The sequence below is a fragment of the Oncorhynchus mykiss genome, chromosome 12 (genome assembly GCF_057628025.1).
Source record: "Oncorhynchus mykiss isolate SJ-2025 chromosome 12, ASM5762802v1, whole genome shotgun sequence".
In the NCBI taxonomy this organism is placed as follows: domain Eukaryota; kingdom Metazoa; phylum Chordata; class Actinopteri; order Salmoniformes; family Salmonidae; genus Oncorhynchus; species Oncorhynchus mykiss.
In genome coordinates this window covers 85,779,654-85,801,868 of record NC_143033.1, presented here as the reverse complement: position 1 = coordinate 85,801,868, position 22,215 = coordinate 85,779,654, and the positions used below count along the sequence as shown (strand labels likewise).

Genomic DNA, 22,215 nt, shown 5'->3' with positions numbered 1-22,215 from the left:
ACATACCTATATAACGTAGGTAGATGAGGTACATACCTATATAACGTAGGTAGATGAGGTACATACCTACATAACGTAGGTAGATGACGTAATGACGCCATGAAAAATACAGCGCTACACAGAACAAAAGCATTAAAATACTAAGTGCACACTTCCAACAACCAAACAAGTTCAAGTCCAGCAGTCATTTGAAAGAGTAAGAACATTTCAGCGAGAGAATTCAAAGGCAAAATCCAATAACGCCAAGATAAAGGAATTAATTGCCCTTGACAATCAACCCTTCTCTGTTGTGGATGATGTTGGCTTTCACCGACTGGTTGAGCCCCGGTACACACTACCAAGTAGGCACTATTTTTCAGAAGTTGCCCTACCGGAGTTACACAGTATTGTTGAAACGTACATCTGCTATTAGCTTCCCGACTGACATTTGGACCAGCGATGTCAGCCCCATTAGCATGCTGAGTCTGACAGCATAGTGGGTCGACAAGGATTCCGTACTGAGGAAAGTCGTATTGCATGCTGAATGTGCTGGTTCTCATACCGCTGCAGCCATTTCAATAGCATTAGAGGACATGTTTGAAACATGAACACACTCCTAGCGCCATTCGAACAACTGACTGGAGAAATAAGCTAATCAACAGTGTCTGCAGCAGACGTGATACCCTCTGTCATGGCATTGAAACGCCTGCTCAACAAAACTGCCGACAGACCGGGGGTTTAAAACTTACAAAAGTACTCGAGGCTGTGAACAAGCAATTCGGTGGCATTCTCTGAGCCTCTACTGTGTTGCCATCAAACTCGATGATAGGTACAAGGACCGCTACTTCGATGCAGACAAGGAACAGGGTTTACGTGAAATGTTACATACACAGCTGGGCAAGATGGAAACGGACACAGTGTCAGTGTGCAGCGAGGAAGTGAGGCATCAGACAGACAGATCAGAAACTTAACTGCTTGACATGTATGATGAAATCCTGGTTGATCCCCAATGAGAAATCACATCTCCCAAAAACCTTTTCAACATGACTCACCGGTCTCTACATTGCAGATGAGCTGAAGGCAGTCATCAATGACCTTGGACCACAGAAGGTATTTGCGCTGGTGACAGACAATGCTGCAAACATGAAGGCAGCTTGGTTTAAATTGGAAGAGTCCTAGCCTCACATCACACCCATTGGCTCTGCTGCTCATGCATTGAATCTGCTCCTCGAGGACATCATGGCACTGAAAACAATGGATACACTCTACAAGAGAGCCAAGGAAATGGTTAGGTATGTGAAGGGTCATCAAGTTATAGCAGCAATCTACCTCACCAAGCAAAGTGAGAAGAATAAGAGCACCACATTGAAGCCGCCCAGCAACACCCATTGGGGTGGTGTTGTCATCATGTTTGACAGTCTCCTGGAGGGGAAGGAGTCTCTCCAAGAAATGGCCATATCACAGCCTTCTGATATGGACAGCCCCATCAAGAGGATCCTCCTGGATGATGTATTTTGGGAGAGAGTGGTAAGCAGCCTGAAACTCCTGAAATCTATAGCAGTAGCCATTGCACGGATTGAGGGAGACAGTACCATTCCGTTTTATGTTCAGACTCTGCTTGCAGATGTAAGAGAAGAAATCCATACTGCCCTTCACACTTCACTGTTCCTCCAAGCAGAGGAAACTGTAGTTCTGAAATACATCAAAAAGCGTGAAGACTTCTGCCTGAAGCCCATACACGCCGCAGCGTACATGTTGGACCCCAAGTATGCTGGCAAGAGCATCCTGTCTGGTGCAGAGATCAACAAGGCCATGGTGTCATCACTATTGTGTCTCGCCACCTTGGCCTGGGTGGGGGCAAGGTTCTAGACAGTCTGGCGAAGTACACTTCCAAGCAAGGGCTTTGAGATGGAGACGCAATATGGCAGTCGTGCCAACATATCTCATCAGCCACCTCGTGGAAGGGACTTAGTGGATCTGAGGCTCTTACCCCTGTTGCCTCCATCGTCCTCCAAATCCCACCAACATCAACCGCCTCAGAGGGCAACTGGTCCTTGTTTGGGAGCACACACACCACAGGCTGACCAATACAAGGGGTGAAAAATTGGTGGCCATCTGGGCAAATTTGAGGCTTTTTGAGCCTGACAATAAGCCATCCTCAACGAGGTTGGAAAGTGATAGTGAAGATGAGGCCTCAGATTCTGATGTTCAAGAGGTGGACATTGAGAAGGTCCAGGGAGAAGACATGGACGCCTAAGAGGAAGACGATCAAAGCTTTAGTTTCTAGACTATCATTTTACAGATGTATGTTGAAAATGTTTTTGGGAGAAGTGATGGATCATTGGGGATCATTCAATATTCACTTTTGTTGTTCAGTGAAATTATCCCATGTGAAGAGTCAACTCATTTAATTAAAGTTCAATTTATAACTAAATTGTTTTTTTTATTTCTATTGGAAGGATTTATTCATTTGCAATTATGTCTACTTATGATAAGATAAAAGGTTTATGTTTATGGTAAACATATCCAATGCAAAAAAACATCTACATTTAAATGGCATTAATATCAACTCCCATGGAAAGTTGCCACCTCTGAATATTCCCCAAAATGTGTTATCAGTATAGATTTTTTTTTGACAATGAAAATATTGGATATCAGTATCGGCCAACAATGTCATATCGGTGCATCCCTAATGTTTAGTAATAAACACTAGCACTTCAGGGGGACAGAGACTCCCACATAACTGAACAAGAGATAAACTTCATCAGGTTGTATGGTCCCTTTAAAATACATAGTCATATTAGGCTTCATTTTATAATTTACAGACATGTACAAAGACAATAGCTGAGATGTGAGACACTTCAAGCTCTTCTGGTTTGTAAGACAAAGTACTGTTTCAGAGCAGTAATCTAAAACAAATAGACCCAACTTGAGACCATGAAGAAAGCCAATCCAACCTGAATCACAACGCGAAGCCAAGTGCAATACCATTCTGACTAACAATGTCTCTCTGTGACATGTTTTGAATAAAGAACACTCTTCCCCCTCTCTTTAATACAGACCCTGCCATAGCCCCTGGGTCAGAAAGTCAGAGAGAAGAGAGGTGGACTGAAGGAATGAATGGAATCATCTTAACACCCTCAGGTTTACACAAGCCAGTCAAAAATGTCAATCAGATGCAAAATATAGAGGCAAAATGCAAGCACGGAATGTGAGAGGCAGTGCTACTCTCAGAGGTGTGCGTCTCAGGGGGACAGAGGCTTGATCAATAGCTCACCTGCAATGAATATGTGAGTGTTCTTATTGACTGGACAAGCAGATGTGTATTCAAAACCTGACAACAGAAGCATGAGTCCAGTCGATATTTTTGGGCTCCAAAATCACTAATGCCTCCTGGTTCAAACACCGTTTTAACAGGCAAAATGGGGATTAAGAGAAACTTAGGTCTGACAATATGCTGTGATTGTGTCAGACTACGTACAAAATAATGAGTCAACTGTGTGAGGTGAAGAGGTTGTGTCTCCGTGGTCCTGTGGTGGGCAGAGCCTTCCTGGTTGGTCTGTATAGTGTAAGTCATCTGGCTAAACCAGCCTTCAGACCTACATAACAGCGGAACAGATACTTAGATCTACTACCTCTACTGTCTGAATCGGAGACTAAAATCCCCTTGACTCACTGCAACAGTCTGTCCTGTCTATGACCTATGATCATTTACTCTGCTTTCTCTCATCTCAATCGCTTCTGGCCATCCCTCCTTCACCCCCTCTTCTCCTTTCTCTGACCTGTACTCATTCTCTATGCATCAGTCTCCACCTTCCTCCTTCTCTTCCCTTCCCTCCCTCCCTGACTGATAGGCGTTGGTCAGCGGTGTGGTAATGAGTTGGAACTCCAGGAAATGAGGGTTGACCTGCAGTGTGTGATCCTGTAATCAGGTTGGGTAAACGCTGGGGCCTCGCCCTGCCACCCTCCTTGCCTCTGCACTCCCTGCCCCGGCCTGTCTGTCTGTCCACCAGTGAGCCTGATCGTTTAGTCAGGTTGGAGAGGGGAGGGGAGATGAGATGACAACACAGACACCCGCTGCCATCCATCCTGTCAAGACTCCATGGCAGAGCAAACATACATCACCGCAGCTTGAGAGAGCAGGGATTGGATGGTGAGGAGGGGAATGAGGGAGAGGGAGGGAGGGGAAGAGGACAGGAGAGTAACGGGGGGAAACAAAAGTGTAAGAAGAAAACAAATGGAAATCAGAAAAAGCAAAGTGAGGAAGAATGGGAGATGAGACAGGATGAAAGATGGGTTAATGTACTACAGGCTGATGAAAAAGAGAGAAGGGGGGCAGCAGACTAGACAAGGAGAGGATAAAAACAAAACTAGAAAGGATTGAAGACAAATTAAGCAGAGGGCGGAAAGGGACGGGGAGAGATGGGGATAGACATTAAAAGACGTCAGCCATGATACGGGGAAAAAGAGAGAAAAAAGGACTGTTCCTCACAGGTTCACCGCTGCTGAAACCCCCTAAGACTTGAAAAAAAAGGAACATTTTGAGAGCAGCAGCTGGCCAGGGGGGTCACATCAAGCGCTTGACTATGTTTAAAAAGAGCCACTAAGAGTGAATAACTGTCATAATTATGAGCACAACTGGGCCATTCAACCCTGTGCTGCTGCTGCGCACACACAGTCGAGGATCTGGGTTATTCACACACACACAGGGCCATAAAGGAGTAACATGCCTAGGGTAATTCAAAGGTCGCCTACGATAGACTATCATCCTGTCCTGGGGGTGTACACCATCAGCCAATCAGGTGGCTACTTAATACTAGGGCTGGGAATTGCCAGGAATCTCACAATACGATATTATCACAATACTTAGGTGCCAATACAATACGTGTTACGATTCTGTATGTATTACAACTCGATGTTCCAAGCATATTGCTCACCATATGGTCTGCTGCAGAGGCACAACAGAGAGCCATGAGAAAATGCATTTTAATCAAGCTATTTAAAAAGAAGTTGGAGAACAATAATATATGAAGGAAAAATACTCGAGTTTTGGTGCAGGTACAGCCAATTAGCGCAAAATTAACACTGCGATATTGTCAAAACAATACAATATGGCCTCCTGAGTGACGCATTGGTCTAAGGTGCCACTACAGCCTCCAGTTCTATCCCAGGTTGTGTCACAGCCGGCCGTGACCGGGAGTCCCATGGGGTGGGCGCATAATTGGCCCAGCGTCGTCCGGGTTAGGGGGGGGGGGTTTGGCCGGGGGATTTCCTTGGTTCGTCATGCTCTAGCGACTCCTTGTGGCCGACCGGGCACCTGCAAGCTGACCTCAGTTGTCAGTTGGACGGTCTTTCCTCCAACACATAAGCACACATTGGTGCAGCTAGCTTCTGGGTTAAGTGAGCAGTGTGTTAAGAAGCAGCGAAGCAGAGCAGTGTGGCAGGTCATGTTTCGGGGGACACAACTCCCACAGAACTACTTGACCTCTTACTCCCCTCTCTCTCTAGATGAAAGCCTGCGACTAATGAAGGCTGGCTACCCAACAACCTGTCCACTTGACCCCATCACCTCCTCCAGACCATCTCTACAGACCTTCTCCCATTCCTAACTTGCCTCAAATTCATCCCTGACCACTGGCTGCGTCCCCTCTGACTTCAAGTTTGCCTCTCCTTAAGAAACCAACACTTCCTTCCTCTGACATCAACAACTACAGACCAGTATCCCTTCTTTTCTATCCAAAACACTTGAGCGTGCTGTAACTCTCTCGTTATCACTCTCAGAACAATCTTGTTGATCCTAACCAGTTAGGCTTCGAGTCGTGTCACTCATCCGAGACTGCTCTCCACTCTGCCAAAGCTGACTCGGTGTCTGCACCACGTACTCTCACTACTTGTGTCCCCCAGAGCTCAGTTCTAGGCCTGCTCCTCTTTACACTAAGTTATTCTGCTCCGTCATATCTTTTCATGGTCTTCCTATCATTGCCATGCAAATGACACTCCACTTTTTCTCCTCCCCCCCTTCTGACAGTCAGGTGGAGACACACATCTCTGCGTGCCTGGCATATCTCAGCTTGGATGTCGGCCCACCACCTCAAGCTCAACAAAACACAGCTGCTCTTCCTCCCAGGGAAGGCCTGCCCGCTCCAAGACTGCTCCATCACAGTTGACAACTAAAAGGTGCCCCCCTCCCAGAGTGCAAAGAACCTTGACGTGACCCTGGACAACACTGTCATTCTCTGCAAACATCAAAGCAGTGACTCGCTCCTGCAGGTTCACTCTCTTCAGAGTACAACCTTTCTGCACACAGGAAGCGGCGCAGGTCCTAATCCAGGCACGTCTAGACTACTGCAACTCTTTTGGGTTGGCTACCAGCTTCTGCCATCAAACTCCTGCAACTTGGTGGAACAAGCTTCCCCCTAAAGTCAGGGCAGCGGAGTCCCTGCCCATCTTTCAAAAACATCTGGAAGAAATGTGTTGAGGGAAATGTACTCGATACAATTATGATGTATTCTCACACCTAACCATCTTAAGATGAATGCACTAATTGTAAGTCGCTCTGGATAAGAGCTTCTGCTAAATGACTAGAATGGAAAACGTAGAATGAACAGTATGTGCTCACAGACCTAGACACACATTATGGTTACATATGGTTCTTATGCATAGCTCATTTGTGTATGCAAATACGCATCTTGACAGGAACTGTAATACAAATCTGTTTATTCGTGAAAACTTGAACTAAGAGGGTAAATCAATTTTAACCCCTTTTTGAAAGCACCCCTTTTGATTTGAAGCAAACTTTACATACATCTTTGCCCATTGTAGAAGTGCTCAAAAAGTTCATTTTTGGGCCCGAATGCCAAAAGATTCATGAAGTTAAAAAGGTACCAGAAATCCTTGTCTTCATCACTGCAAAAGAGAAACGGTTGAGATTGATATCAAAAACTCCTCAATTTGTAATTTTTATTTCATTTTTTACCTTAAACGTTATTTTTCTAAAAACACGTAAACTACTGTTTAATTAGATTGACATATGTTGTAGCTTAGAGCCTTGTGTTGTGCTCACCATCGGTGTCATGTTTTGGTAACTAAATGTACTGAAATGGGAATAAAATTGACATTTCCACTTTCAAATTGTACCACAAAGATGGTGTGAGGGAGAATGTTGCCTTGAATGGGAACATCTGTTTGTTTTAATTATACTGTTTATACTCCATAGGAAACCTATTGAAATCATAGAAATATAGACAATATAAATATGACCATTTAAGTTGACATCTGATGGTGGGTGGACCGGCAGCCATCTCTGTGGTAGTAATTAGAAGTTACAATTTTAATTGAATTTACATTTCAATGGTGTAGCAGCTAAACTACAGTGGTCTTACAGTGGCCGTCTGAAGGAGGGATAGGTCCATTCTATGAATAATTGTTCTACGCTTGAAATGACATCCACCATTCAAGAGCATGTTGTGTCTCAACAGATAGCGGGCACAACACAAAACACGCAGAAGATGTGAAGTTGGGTCGATGCTACAATATACACCCATCAACAAAAAAATCTGAGTTTCCTCATTTATGCTAATTAGTAAAAACGTTTTTTTTATTATAACATTTTTTGGGAAGAAATGATCAAATAGTTTGACAACCCTGCTTGTGAGCTTTTGATATCATTTCAACTCAACAGTTTATATTTTCCCAGTGATGAAGACATGGATGTCTCATGGTATGGTATACAGTGGATGAACTTTGAGCACCTTTATCTCCTGAATGTTTTGGCAATTAGGGCCAGAAAGTGACTTTTTGGACCTTTCTTCCATTCTTCCAATGGAAAGTTTTGCTTAAATCAAAAGGGATGCTGTCAAAAATGTATTGAATTCAAATGGATTAAACCAAGAGACAATTGTGTGTGTGCGCGAGTACTGCGTGTGTGGGAGTCAGATAATGGGTGAGGACTGATGAGTCCAAGCCTAATCTCTGGTCATGTTTACACAAAAAACACATTCAGATAAACACAGCCCCCCTGACACCTTCACATAATTTCATCAACTCCAACTCGTCCCCCATTCATCTCCTAACCTCTCAAGCACCATCTCTTTTTATCTACTTTTCCCACTATCACTCTCCTTCAAATTTCCCATTCTTAATCCATTTCCTCCCTCCCCTCTTTTTCTCTGCCCATCCACAATAGCAGCCTTTCCAGGAGGGCCATCAATCTTCTTCAAGGAGAGCAGAGCCAGAGAGCGCTAAGGCTACGGCAGATTACCAGCTCTCCTTACTGATCACTGCTGCTGCTCACTGGACAACACAGGGAGGGAGGCACAGGGAGGGAGATCGTGGTTGGAGCTCCAAACCAGGAGAGAGCTACGCCCACCAAATCTGCAAAAGGTATTTGCATCCTAATTCAGAGGTGTATACATTTAAATCCAAACTGAGAACTTTCTACCTGTCCAACCCACACCAGTCTGTCTGTCCCCTGAGAGGACTCAGAGCCTAAGGAGAGAGCATTTAGCTAGGTTTTCTATAGATAGATAAGACCCACTTCTAGTCTTTAGTCTATATGTAATGACAGGGTAGAGGTAATAGCCCAGTGATTGTGGGGATCCATAACCAGCCTACAAGGGTCGGCTTCCACTTACAGCCTGTGAGATACGGTAGAGTTAGAGGGAGAGTGTAGGACAAGTCAGGGGCAGATAAGGTGGAAGAGAGGAGGTGGAAGAGAGGGGGGGAGCATTATGCGTTAGGTAGAGGCTGGGAGGCAGGTGGGCAATGAAGCAGTTGATGTTTATTCACTTGTCAAAACGCTACAGGCAAAGACATGCGAGGTGTGCCTTCCGGAGACTTCTGGGCAGAACAGAGAGGGGTGTGTGTAGCTAAGGGGAGGTATTATGGTGTTAGTGTGGGGGGTGTTAGATATTTATTTACAGGCCAGGATTAGGGGGATGAGGCAGAGAAGAGACGTGACCTTGCAGCCATGAGTTGTTGTTTTTTTACGAGACACCTCACAATAATCCACACACCCACGCCTGTGCCACCACCAAAGCCAGTCCTCTACTCTAGAGAGAGGCTGGTGGAGAGGGGGGAGAGGAGGGGGTGAGGACTGAACGACAAGGGCTCAGATCTTATATATCTCCATGCTATCTTCGGTAACCCCCTGCAAGTTCAAAATCTAACTGGAATAATAAGAATAACTAATATCATTCTGCAATGTAAGGCCCTGTCCTTGTTTCTCCTTCTAAAAACAGGGTCATCTCAGCTTGGATAAGAACCTAAGCACCAGGATAGATTTATACATTTATCCTATAATGTAATGCAATGCCTCTTCCTCCTCACTGAGGTTAAGGCTTTATACATTTATCCTATAATGTAATGCAATGCCTCTTCCTCCTCACTGAGGTTAAGGCTTTATACATTTATCCTATAATGTAATGCAATGCCTCTTCCTCCTCACTGAGGTTAAGGCTTTATACATTTATCCTATAATGTAATGCAATGCCTCTTCCTCCTCACTGAGGTTAAGGCTTTATACATTTATCCTATAATGTAATGCAATGCCTCTTCCTCCTCACTGAGGTTAAGGCTTTATACATTTATCCTATAATGTAATGCAACGCCTCTTCCTCCTCACTGAGGTTAAGGCTTTGGGGGTGTTGCCAACTTTCAGTACACTGTCACCTTGTTGTCTGGGGATCAGAGTTGAGGACAAGGGTTATACTTAGAGCTGTCTACATACTGTACGTCCCTCCACAGCACTGACTTGGGATCAGTAGCTCTGTTCGGGGCCTCTGTGCCACATGGCGGGGAGGAGAGGTACGGCTCAGCGCTAAAGACTGACACCAACTTAATCACTGATAATTGAGTCGGCTGCTGGGGAAGGTGCAACATTAAAAGGGGCAATCTGCAGTTAAGGGATGGGGCAGGAGAAATGTAACCACTATGAAATTCATAGGCAGAGCTATGAATGCAAGGACTGACAAAATGTACGTTTGAACTATGTTTTGAGGCTATATAGTATTTGTTTACACTTAGTTTACAAACAGTGGAGTAAAACAAGGTTATATTTTGGGTTTTGATGGGGTATGACAGTAGAACTAAGCTCATGAGGCATTTCTAAGTTATATTCTTCAAGAATCAAATGGGTACTTATCATTCATAGATTTAAAAAATGGATGCCGCAACTGCAGATTGCCCATTTAAAGGATAAAAACAGTAGGCAGGGCTGGCTCAGCCTGTCATTGGGTGTCTAATCACTGAGAAGACGCACACACACATCAGATCACTACTGGCTATTAGCTCAGAACCACTCAGGAACCTCAAAGGGGCTTTGATCAGTCGAGGGGCGAGGAGAGCAAACGGACAAGGGGGGCGAGGACACAGCACACACCGTCAGAGGAGTGAGGGACAGAGAGACAGACAAGATGAGTGTCCTTCCCTGTCATCAGGACCCTGAGGTGTCCAAGGTGGGGCATATTCAAAGGGGTTTCTACCTCCATAGCTGCCCCCAAGAAGCTTGGATCAATTACACTGTAATTACACTGTAACTGCTTAAGTTAGGCTGCTACCCCAAAAGTCAGGGTGCTACCCCCAAAGTTAGGGGGGAATGTAACCCCATTCCATGGCCTTCAATATCATCAACTTGAGCAACAACACATGTTCTTGCTAGTGATCCCAGCAGCAGTTTTAGTGAGTGATGAGACAGGTAAAGTGACAGTGGGTTGTATAAAGCCTATAGCAGTGGGTTGTGCATAGCCTATAGATAGCTGGTGAGTGGATTTATGAAGATGGAGGGGTCCTGTAATAGAGTGTTGATGAATTGACCAGCCTCCACCCTTTCTTGACCATAGGGAGCATGTCTGGGAGAATGAGACTGGAGATCTGTCAAACTGTCTGGAGCTGCAGGGTTAAATATCAACTGATTAAACTACTGCTCTATCGAACGACAGAGAAGAAAGGAAAGGACACACTAGGAAAAAGCCCAACAGGAACAAGCAGAGAGAAGGACAAGCAGAGAGAGGACAAGCTCTTCCCTCTTATTAAGAGTTTCTCCCACAAATGCTGACAACCTCACACTGCCAAATTAAAGGTTTTTGAGTACACACACACACACACACACACGTTTCATTATTGTGCCGCAACATCCACACACTTTTCTGTCGTGGCTCAGTGCATGGATGCCGTGAGATCAAAGATTTTACAGATCGCATGAGATGCTTTAACGGTGGACTGCAGGGGTCTGACATCCCCTGCCATGGAGACAAAGGTATGGAGCAATGGAGGCGAGGGAGCAATGGAGGAGTGAGAGAAATGAAGAGGGAAAAAGAATGAGAGAGCAGGAATCCAAATGAAAGGCTGCCAAGCAAAAAGAGGTAGAGTATCTGTACACTGAAAAGCAATAGTAAGCAGACATAATGAAAGAAGGTGAGAAATACATTGGCAATGTGTGAGAGAAGTAAGCACAGCATACATCATATACATTGAGCTTTTATTTCTGAAATGGGCAGAAGAATGTAGATTTGAGTTGAAGAAAAAATGACGCACACAAAATGAACAATATCATAACAATTTCTCTGATCAGAATTGGATCAGAGGCCAACAGAGTAATGTTTTATTTAGGGATGTGCCAAATGGACATTTTTTCTTAACGTTTAAACTGTCATGTTTGGGGGGGGGGGGGGGGGGGGTCCGTTTAAACCGATAAGAAAGAAAAACTATCCACATTTATTCATAATGCAAATTAAAATGGTCCTATTACAGACGTATTACCGTTAGGGCCGGGCAATGAAATTATCTACCGCGACCCTTTACACACACAGAACGCAGTACAGTAACATGTCCATAATTTATCATTTTGACAATTTAAATTCTGCTCCAGCATAGAACTTTCAATTGTTTCCCTGACAACAAACATTGCTGATTGATGTGCTGCTGTGTCATTTATGAAGTTTTTTTATGGTAGGGTAGCTAGAAGTGCTTTCTTTCTACTAAATGTCTTCGTAAGTCGCAATAATTAACATACTTTAAAGTACTGTTTTTTAGTCAGAGCACAAGCAGCAGGCATGCTAGGATTGAAAGTTCTGGTCGCCTAGTGATGGAAGGTAGTCCCTCTTCGGCATTCATTTACAGACAAGTAAAATGGCGTTCATGTCTCCAGAGAAGGTTTCTTGTCGGCATTTAGCCTACCCTAACAGTCAAACAAGCATGTCGTAACCGAGGCGCTTTCAAGGGGACACATCATTATATCACCCCCCTATCCACATCGATGGAACAGTAGTGGAGAGGGTAGCAAGTTTTAAGTTCCTCGGCATACACATCACAGACAAACTGAATTGGTCCACTCACACAGACAGCATTGTGAAGAAGGCGCAGCAGCGCCTCTTCAACCTCAGGAGGCTGAAGAAATTCGGCTTGTCACCAAAAGCACTCACAAACTTCTACAGATGCACAATCGAGAGCATCCTGGCGGGCTGTATCACCGCCTGGTACGGCAACTGCTCCGCCCTCAACCGTAAGGCTCTCCAGAGGGTGGTGAGGTCTGCACAACGCATCACCGGGGGCAAACTACCTGCCCTCCAGGACACCTACACCACCCGATGTCACAGGAAGGCCATAAAGATCATCAAGGACATCAACCACCCGAGCCACTGCCTGTTCACCCCGCTATCATCCAGAAGGCGAGGTCAGTACAGGTGCATCAAAGCTGGGACCGAGAGACTGAAAAACAGCTTCTATCTCAAGGCCATCAGACTGTTAAACAGCCACCACTAACACTGAGTGGCTGCTGCCAACACACTGACACTGACTCAACTCCAGCCACTTTAATAATGGGAATTGATGGGAAATGATGTAAATATATCACTAGCCACTTTAAACAATGCTACCTTATATAATGTTACTTACCCTACATTATTCATCTCATATGCATACGTATATACTGTACTCTATATCATCGACTGTATCCTTATGTAATACATGTATCACTAGCCACTTTAACTATGCCACTTTGTTTACATACTCATCTCATATGTATATACTGTACTCGATACCATCTACTGTATCTTGCCTATGCTGCTCTGTACCATCACTCATTCATATATCCTTATGTACATATTCTTTATCCCCTTACACTGTGTACAAGACAGTAGTTTTGGAATTGTTAGTTAGATTACTTGTTATTACTGCATTGTCGGAACTAGAAGCACAAGCATTTTGCTACACTCGCATTAACATCTGCTAACCATGTATATGTGACAAATAAAATTTGATTTGATTTGATCATTATATCTGAAAATGGTCATCAATACAGGCTACACCAGTAGCCTACTGTAATTTCATATGAAACACCCCTACCCACTAAGCAACTAAGAGAAGCCTACCCAGTGCAAGACTGGCCCGAAGATACTGTATACCGCCAACACCAGTGCCATGAATAGCCTAAGCGAGGATATTCTACATGCAACTGACCAGACTGAACACACACACTTGGGTCATTAGCGAAGAGAAAGAGCAGGCAGGCCAGCATGAGGGAGAGAGAGGAGGGGCAGGCAGAACCGTACACGTCTTGGTAATCTGCATCTCGCAATGTCTTAATTGTCTTCCATGCCTCGCAAATTCACCAAAGTAGCCTAAAGTTCACTTCTTCCTCTCTGAGTTGATTTAAAATTACACTACCTTCTGTAGGCCTTTATAGCCATAGTCTAGTTGGGCTATAACAAAGGGATTTAAAAAAGAATGATAACTGCACTGTGACTTTAATATGTGGGGTGGGGGTTCGGTTAGGGATTTTTCTTAACTTTAAGGATCCCAACTTCATTGAAATGTTCACACCCTTAGTTTAATTAATGTACAGACATAAAAAAATCCTACATGTCAAAATGTAGGTGATATGTATATTGGTACATAGTGGGGCGGAAGGTAGCCTAGTGGTTTGAGCGTTGGACTAGTAACCGAGAGGTTGCAAGTTCAAATCCCGAGCTGGTAAAAAAATAAAATCTGTCGTTCTGCCCCTAGACCGTCATTGAAAATAAGAATTTCTTCTTAAATAAATAAAGGTTAAAAAAGTTGGCTACAGCTTCATGTCCAAACCGATGCTGACATATTTAACCATAAACATAATTGTTTAAAACCTGGAAATGTAATGTAATTTTATGAACCTTGTTTCAAAGTAGCCTAGCATAGCCAAAATACAACCATAGAAATGTTGAGGGAATTATTTTAACACTTAATACACCATTGAAAACAGCAATGTTCTACTGGTTTTCAGCATAATCCTAGTCATATTAGTAAACCATGCTAGTTAATGCATCTTTAGATCTCCCCTTAATTTTTACATGAAACCACTGGTGCATGCAGTGCGCTTCTGAGATGTTTTCCTGCTAATTGTATTTTGGAACATTCGCGCATAGCCTACAGCCATGATCGCATTGTTGAGCTGAAAATATAAAGAAATAAAACTATCAACATTTTAAGCTAAAACGGTCTGATCTGTTGCATCATTGGTTTAAAAAAGATCTATACATATGTGCAGTGGTTGGATGAACTTTAAAACAGTCTGTTTATCAGACATTAAAACAGTCCGTTTAACAGACATTTATCATCATCACAGGGACAACGGGACTCCCTTAATATCGAGCCCTGTAGGGAAAAGTATTTTGTTGTAATTGTAACATTGTATTTTGAGATAGGCTTGACTATGCAAAGAGTGTAGCAAACATTGTGGTCTGATTCTCTATGTTAAAAAAAAGATGGTAATGCATGGGTCCTTGATCATACAATGACGTGCAAATGGTGTTCGTGGCATGACAAGCAAAAAGTTTATGTCTAGCCCTGCCACTCCATATTCCCTTGACAAGATCTCCACAGCGATGTCAGCTCTGGCTCATGAATATTCATCCACTTCATTAACACACAAGTGGGGAAACAACATATTGCATGAGCCTGACATTATTTGGAGAGAAGGAATAAAATACAGATGGGACAGACGCTAGAGAAAGAGGAGAGTCCACTAGTAGAGACAGACAACACAATAACTCTACTGAACCTCAAGAGTACCAGAAAGTTGTCCTACATTATTCCACGATCCAGCAGCCCCCTTCCAAACCCAGATAAGGCTCTCTAAAAGCAGAAGCAAAGGCAAGGACATCAGGCTGGGAATTACATGCCATTTTACCTTGGAAATCCTCCAGGAACAAAGGCGACAAACAGCTGCAATTTCTCTGCTCATGTCTGGCTCCACACACAATGAACAGCTAAGTGCAGCGTGGAGGAAGCCACAGAGCAATCTGCTGTCATTCTACTGCCATTCAGCCAGAGAAGAGAGTCTGCTACTTGGTGTTGTTTTTCCAACCTGCCCCCACAAATACACACACTCAATCACACAAGTGTACAAAGAATGTATGTTTCCTGCACATAGGTTATGCAAACCCACTCCCACAACAGAGACATACTCAAATCCACTTAGCCACAGACACACACTGACAAACCTACACACAAACAAGATTATTTTCTCTTTATGCTGTAATGCCAGTGAATCTCTTAAGAGGGACGGCCATGGGGGAAATCTCCATTCTCTAGTGATGTCCTCAGAGACCCAGTGAGACAGCACACGATATTTCTCAGCTAACCTCTTTGATGACTGAAAAAGTGGGCCGCTTTGGGGAAGCGATAAGACAAAGTCAGTCGTCACCCAAAAACTTTGTCCGGCCTTGTCCCCAGCTCTTTAAGGGCTGCGTAGCGAGGGTCTCGGACAAAAACACCCAACTATAATTGGAACACGGCCCAGGAATCGATACTGCTGCTCAAGTAACGGTCCTCAGCCAGAGCCATTTCATATTATACCCTCCATACCTGTTTCTCTGACAACAAAAAAAAAGAAAAGAAAAAAAACTCAATTTCAGAATGGTATGAACTATCGATTTCACTACCGCAATCCTCTTCCACCCCCAACATCACCTCTCTCCCCCCCATCTCATTCGCTCTCTCTATACCTCCACCTCACCTACTATATAACTCCTTTTCTCGTTCCATCTTATCTAGATTTGTTCATCTTTTTAGCTCCATCTTTGCACATAACACTCCTCACTCCACCTGCATTAAACCCGTTGCTCTCACTCCCAATTACCTAGACGATAGTTTAGTATCTCCCTCTGTAAAGTCTCACTTATCTTTCTCCCTCCATCCCTGTCTGGGCATCTCTTTGTATCATTTCACCTTTGACCTTGAATTTGCACAGCGCTTAAACCCTGTCTCACCCAACCCTCAGAGATACTACCCCTAGATGGGTGATTCATTCCCAAAATACCAAACAGCCATAGGGAAATTACCTTTGAATTCAATTGGACTCGCATCACAACAGCAATATGGTCTACTGCTGCTTTCCAAGCTCAAATGGCAGTAAATACCAGCACGATTAGATCTGACTTTGGGGCCATGGCCGCTTCTAAATCACTGCATTGTCATTGATATTCAGATAACTTCTCGGGGTCAGCGGCAAGGCTACTCGGCCAGGGAGAAGTAGGCCTCAAGCCCCCAGACCAGGCAGGCCTCCAGCCCACACTCTCCACACCCAGCCAGCCAGACGCTCACTAAGCTAAACCGCCACCAGCACAGCAAGGCAGCACATTTAAATACATCTAAATGGCAGATGGAATGAGCCGTGTCCGGTTTCCCGATACCGATGGAATTTACACTTACGAGTGTTTCAACAATGCATCTTTCCAATAAAGGCCAAAGATGTAATACGCGTTTCCCAAAACACCACGCAGAGAGAATGGTCGCTAAGTGCATTGTAGGAGCATGTGTCGATACTGATAGGCCGGAAAGAAAAGGCAGTGCTGCTCTCGGATTAGCTTTCTCCATTAAAAATCTTGCCTTAACATTAGAATGATTTCACAATACTGACGACGGATCAGAACTTAGAATGAAGTTACCACCTAAGGCTGCAAATATTGAGGCGTCTTATTCTAATGCTTACCCAATAAAAATGCACTAAGTCACCAATTGGCACATCATTGCGCATATTAGGCTACACATCATGAAATATATTGAGGCAAATTAGAGAAATTTGCCAAATAGAACATGAAATATATTTCTATATGATTGAAATAGGCCTATAGCTTATTGTTAATATTTGAATGCAGTTCTCAGTTTTCATTTGAATAATATTTTTAAACATAGCTTGGAATTAATTGCAAAGACATTGACAACTCTGTATTTGTAGTTATCGGCAGTCAGAGAGACCGATAAACCATTTGATTCTGTTTAGCGGAGATCTTCTGTGTTTAAAATGACGTGGGGGGGCATCTAACGGCGGACTTAGCTGTTCTACGAGCAGTCTGAGGCCAGCATTAAATTCCAAGCATTTTCAAGTGCAACGTTGGATTTAACAATGCTCCTACGAAGGCTCTAACGATGAACTGAGCCTTATGATGCTTTTGGGAAACCGGCCCTAGGTTTGTGTTTCACTTTAAAATGGATGCCGTAATGGAAGAGCAGCAGGCTTGGTTTTAGTCTGGCTGAAAAATGGCCTGGCGTCTCTTTAAGGTAACAAAAAACATCCACTTCGTCTGCGTCAGTCCTGCTCCCACCCTGTTATTGGAGTGCAGGAATGAGCAGTGGAAGACAATTAGATACCGCCACTGTCTGCATCAGTCACAAGCACAAAAAATACATTTCATCCCACACATCCGAAACAGCCAATAGCACAGGCAGGCATTTGCGACCCCAATCCATATTTCAATTTCCAACCTCTCAGCAAAGTAATTCAATACTTGTTGCATTCCCTCACAAGTAATCAGCATTGTGAGAAATGGGCTTCTTCTAAAGCTGTACCTGTAGTGTCACACTGACTCACACACATTTACTGGAGCTGCACACACACCTATTACCACCATTATCCACACACACACATACACATATATATTTAACACAGGTGGAAAGACACAGTCACTCAACTAAACTGCCTGGATGCACACTCTGGTGCTCTTCTCCTCACGGCTCTGTGGCCATGTGGAAGCGGAGGCTGGCGAGTATTAGCGACAAATTTAGGAGCTTAAACAGCGACAGCTTTACGATGCCTGAGCGGCCTCTACCACTCCATTGCTGTCAGATTACATTAGCTTGCCCTTCGCCATGCACTTCGATTGGCTGTTATTCCTAGCAGTTACAGAAGCACCTCGCGTAAATAAAACAAAGTGTTCTGTCCTATGGATGGTGTGTAGAGTGCATCTCCGCTAAATCGAGTGCTGTCCAATTTAACATATCATAACATAGAATGGATGGAGTTGGCTGGGAAGTGGTGGCTGGCTAGGGGTTTGTGTGCAGTGAAACGACTAGGTAGGCATTGCAGTACAGGTAACTTTTGAAGTGTTCCATCGCCAGTCATGGTCATGAAGGTGTTGTGCAACGGAAATTTATTTTACCATTTTGGCCTAATCACTGACTACAGCCTGACTTTAACTACGGAACAATGGAAACCTGTGCCTGCTCTGAGGATCCTTTCCTGTCAACGCAGTCTGGAAGCACGTACAAAATTTGTCTTCATACAGAGAAGCACATTCCTGTTGACAACCACAGGGTTTTCCTTACCGTTATGAGATGGCTGTCTCTCAGAACAGCCACACTGACTGGTGAGGCCAGCATGTCAAATCAAGGTAAGTACTCCAGTCAGACAAGTACTCCACTCACACCAAAATGACTTTCCCAGTTAAAACAGCTGCCAAGATGAAGTCTCTGCACTCAAGCCACAACTAAACACATGTCTGTCTTCAGACTTTCACAGGCCCCATTTTCCTCATCAATAGAGCCAAAACTCTCACTTACACTGAAATAGTGTAGGCCTATCAGTTTTGAGGTGTCTGTTGGAGCAGGTGTGTACCAGGTGAATGACTACTTCTAGTGCAGCTCCTTGAGGGCAGCTTTTAGGACTGGGATTGTAGTGGGTGTCCCAGTAGTTGTTATCTATGCTGTCTCAGAGCATACCTCAATAAACCACTCAGATGCTCAACTTAACTCCAACAAAGCTCCCTCAGTTTCAACCTGCGTGTGTTTACAATCTGGAAAAATGCAGAAGGACCACACAAGAATGATTGAGAATTCCCACAGCACTTCATGTACTAAAACTAATCTTGCGTCAACATTTTATTTGGTTTAATACCAGCTGTGCTCCAAAACGCCCACTTAAAAAACATCTGCCACCGTAATTCGCTCTGTCTGTGCGTGGTTAACCATACTGACAATTTCACAGTTTCTCATCTTTAGGCAGGACCTTATTCTGCAATGCAGCAACCCCTCAGCCTGGCTCTTCACATTCTCTATGGAGCTCCGTTTCTGGCAAAGGACACTGTGCTGCACAACTCATGCAAACAAATACGGGAGACAAGTGATGGTCACTATCTGGCAGGATACAGGCAGTTGTGGGATGGTGGCTTCAGAGGAAATTGTGGGTTCATAATGTGGCAAAAAAAATGCTTTTACTTACGCACAGGGCCCCTGTGAGAATTACTCATGTATTCATTTCTAGAAATAACCCACCTCTTTACCGCACACCAACTGCATAAAATGAATCTTTCCTTCACAAATGGTCAAGCTAAAACCAGCTGTCAGACAAGCGCGAGGCAGCTTAGATTGGCTAGCTAACTAGCTCAGCTGGCTAACCAACTAGCTAGCAAGCTGGCTAAGTAGGAAACTACAACAAGTGTTTTGTTACATTTTAGCACGATTAGCTAATGTTTGGTAGACAATTTGTCAGGGCTAGCTTCCGACGAGCTAGCTACCAATCTGCTGGTCAGTTAACTAGCTAGCGAGCGAACGTTCGCTAGCTACGTGTAGCTTGCTATCTCGAACATCAACAGTCGAGATTGTTGAGAAGGTAAAATAGATAGATACAAGTTGGCTAAGTGCCTTCCGTATTCCTGTTAGATACCAAACTCACATGTTCACTGGTGTTTGGTCTCAGAATGAAAGCGAGTACAAACAAAGTTTCCTTTTGTTTTAAAACTCACCTTTTTTCAGTCTGTTCCACGACAGGATAGGATTTTTTTTGTCAGCACTGGCACTCTACATCCGGGTTATGCCTGTGACGAAAGCATGCACTCCCATACCAAAACAAAGCCATGCTTTGTTATTTTAGCTAAATACTTTACTCATGAATGTACATGTCTTATTAATAGATTTATTCATGTAAATATAAAAGTCAAAAACCTCTGTTTATTATTTTTGAGAATTAAATTGAACATTAAATAAACACAATTCATTCTTCTCATAGCAAAAAAAAACAATCAAGACAAGTTATTTTTATAATGTATTGTCTGTATTCCCCTCACTGTCGTTTGTAATGCTTGTATACTCTGTTGTAAACTCATTGTATTTCTATATATTTTGATTTGGTTTACAATAAAGTATAAATTAAAAATATAATTGCCATGCTGTGATAGGACAGTCAGTATGTGAAAAAGCCTGATACAGTTTTCTTCCTCTTCTCCTTTTTCAATAAAATTACATAACAATAACGAGGCTATATACAGGGGGTACCGTCCCAAGTCAATATGCTGGGATACAGGTTAATCGAGGTCATTTGCACATGTAGGTAGGGGTAAAGTGACTATGCATAGATAATAAACAGTGAAGTAGCAACAGTGTAAATAGTTCGGAGAGCCATTTTATTAATTGTTCAGCAGTCTTATGGCTTGAGGTAGAAGCTGTTAAGGAGCCTTTTGGACCTAGACTTGGCGCTTCAGTACCGCTTGTTATGCGATAGCAGAGAGAACAGTCTATGACTTGGGTGACTGGAGTCTGACAATTTTTTGGTCCTTCCTCTGACACCGCCAAGTATATAGGTCCTGGATGGCAGGAATCTTGGACCCAGTGATGCATTGGGCCATATGCACAGCCCTCTGTAGCACCTTACGGTCAGATTCCGAGCAGTTGCCATATCAAGAGGTGATACAACCGGTCCGGATGCTCTCGATGGTGCAGCTGTAGAACTTTTTGAGGATCTGGGGACAAATGCCAAATCTTTTCAGTCCCCGAGGGGAGAAAAGGTGTTGTCGTGCCCTCTTCACGAATGTCTGGGTGTGTTTGGACCATGAGAGTTTGTTGGTGATGTGGACACCAAGGAACTTGAAATTCTCGACCCGCTCCACTACAGCGCCATCAATGTTAATGGGGGGCCTGTTCAGCCGTCCTTTTCCTGTAGTCCACGATCATCTCCTTTGTCTTGCTCACATTGAGGGAGAGGTTGTTGTCCTGGCACCACACTGCCAGGTATCTGACCTCCTCCCTATAGGCTGTCTCATCGTTGTCGGTGATCAGGCCCACCACTGTTGTGTCATGTCACGAACCGGCTCAAAGCCCGTAACAAAGGGAGACAACGTGGAGATAAGGAGTAACAAAATATATATTTATTTAACTAAAGCAACTAAGGAAAATATACAATGATGTGTGTAATCAGTAATCAGTAGTGTAAGTGAGTTTTGCGTGCATGAATGTGATAATGCAGGGTGTTGAAAGGTGCCAAAGCAAACAAACAAAAGGCCACCAAGAACCACAACACAATCTACAAAGGTGTCGGCATGGAGAGAGTCTCCTCCATGAATGTGGAAGAGGTCTATTTATCCTGGGAGACACCTGGCCCAGGTGTTTCCCATGAAGCTGACGACCCTCCCAACTCCGCCCACCGGCATCCTAATAAGGAAACAAGAACAAAGACAGAATACAGCAGACAGAGTGGGACGGTCGTCACAGTCATCAGCAAACTTAATGATGGTGTTGGAGTCGTGCTTAGCCACGCAGTCATGGGTGAACATGGAGTACAGGAGTGGACTAAGCACGCACCCCTGAGGGGCCCCCGTATGGAGGATCAGTGGGGCAGATGTGTTGTTGCCTACCATTTACCACCTGGAAGCGGCCAGTCAGGAAGTCCAGGATCCAGTTGCAAAGGGAGGTATTTAGTCCCAGGGTCCTTAGCTTAGTGATGAGCTTTTGGGCATTATGACCTTGAACGATGAGCTGTAGTCAATGAACACCATTCTCACATAGGTGTTCCTTTTGTCCAGGTGGGAAAGGGCAGTGTTGAGTTCGATTGAGATTGCGTCTTCTGTGGATCTGTTGGGGCTGTATGCGAATTGGAGTGGGTCTAGGGTTTCCGGGATGATGGTGTTGATGTGAGCCATGACCAGCTTTTCAAAGCACTTCATGGCTACCGATGTGAGTGCTATGGGGCGGTAGTCATTTTGTCTGGTTACCTTC

General features: G+C 44.0%; 1 protein-coding gene across 2 annotated transcripts in view; it reads right to left on the bottom strand.

Annotated features, from left to right (window-relative positions):
* Positions 1-20,054, bottom strand: part of LOC110538651 (speckle-type POZ protein) — an 89,709-nt gene extending 69,655 nt beyond the window's left edge. Inside the window, exon 1 of one of the 2 annotated variants that reach the window (XM_021625605.3) lies at positions 19,971-20,054. The gene's annotated coding sequence lies outside the window, so the exon portion shown is untranslated. The remainder of the gene's footprint in view (positions 1-19,970) is intronic. The other variant, XM_090193852.1, reaches the window with a different exon arrangement.
* Between the last annotated feature and the right edge of the window lie 2,161 nt (positions 20,055-22,215).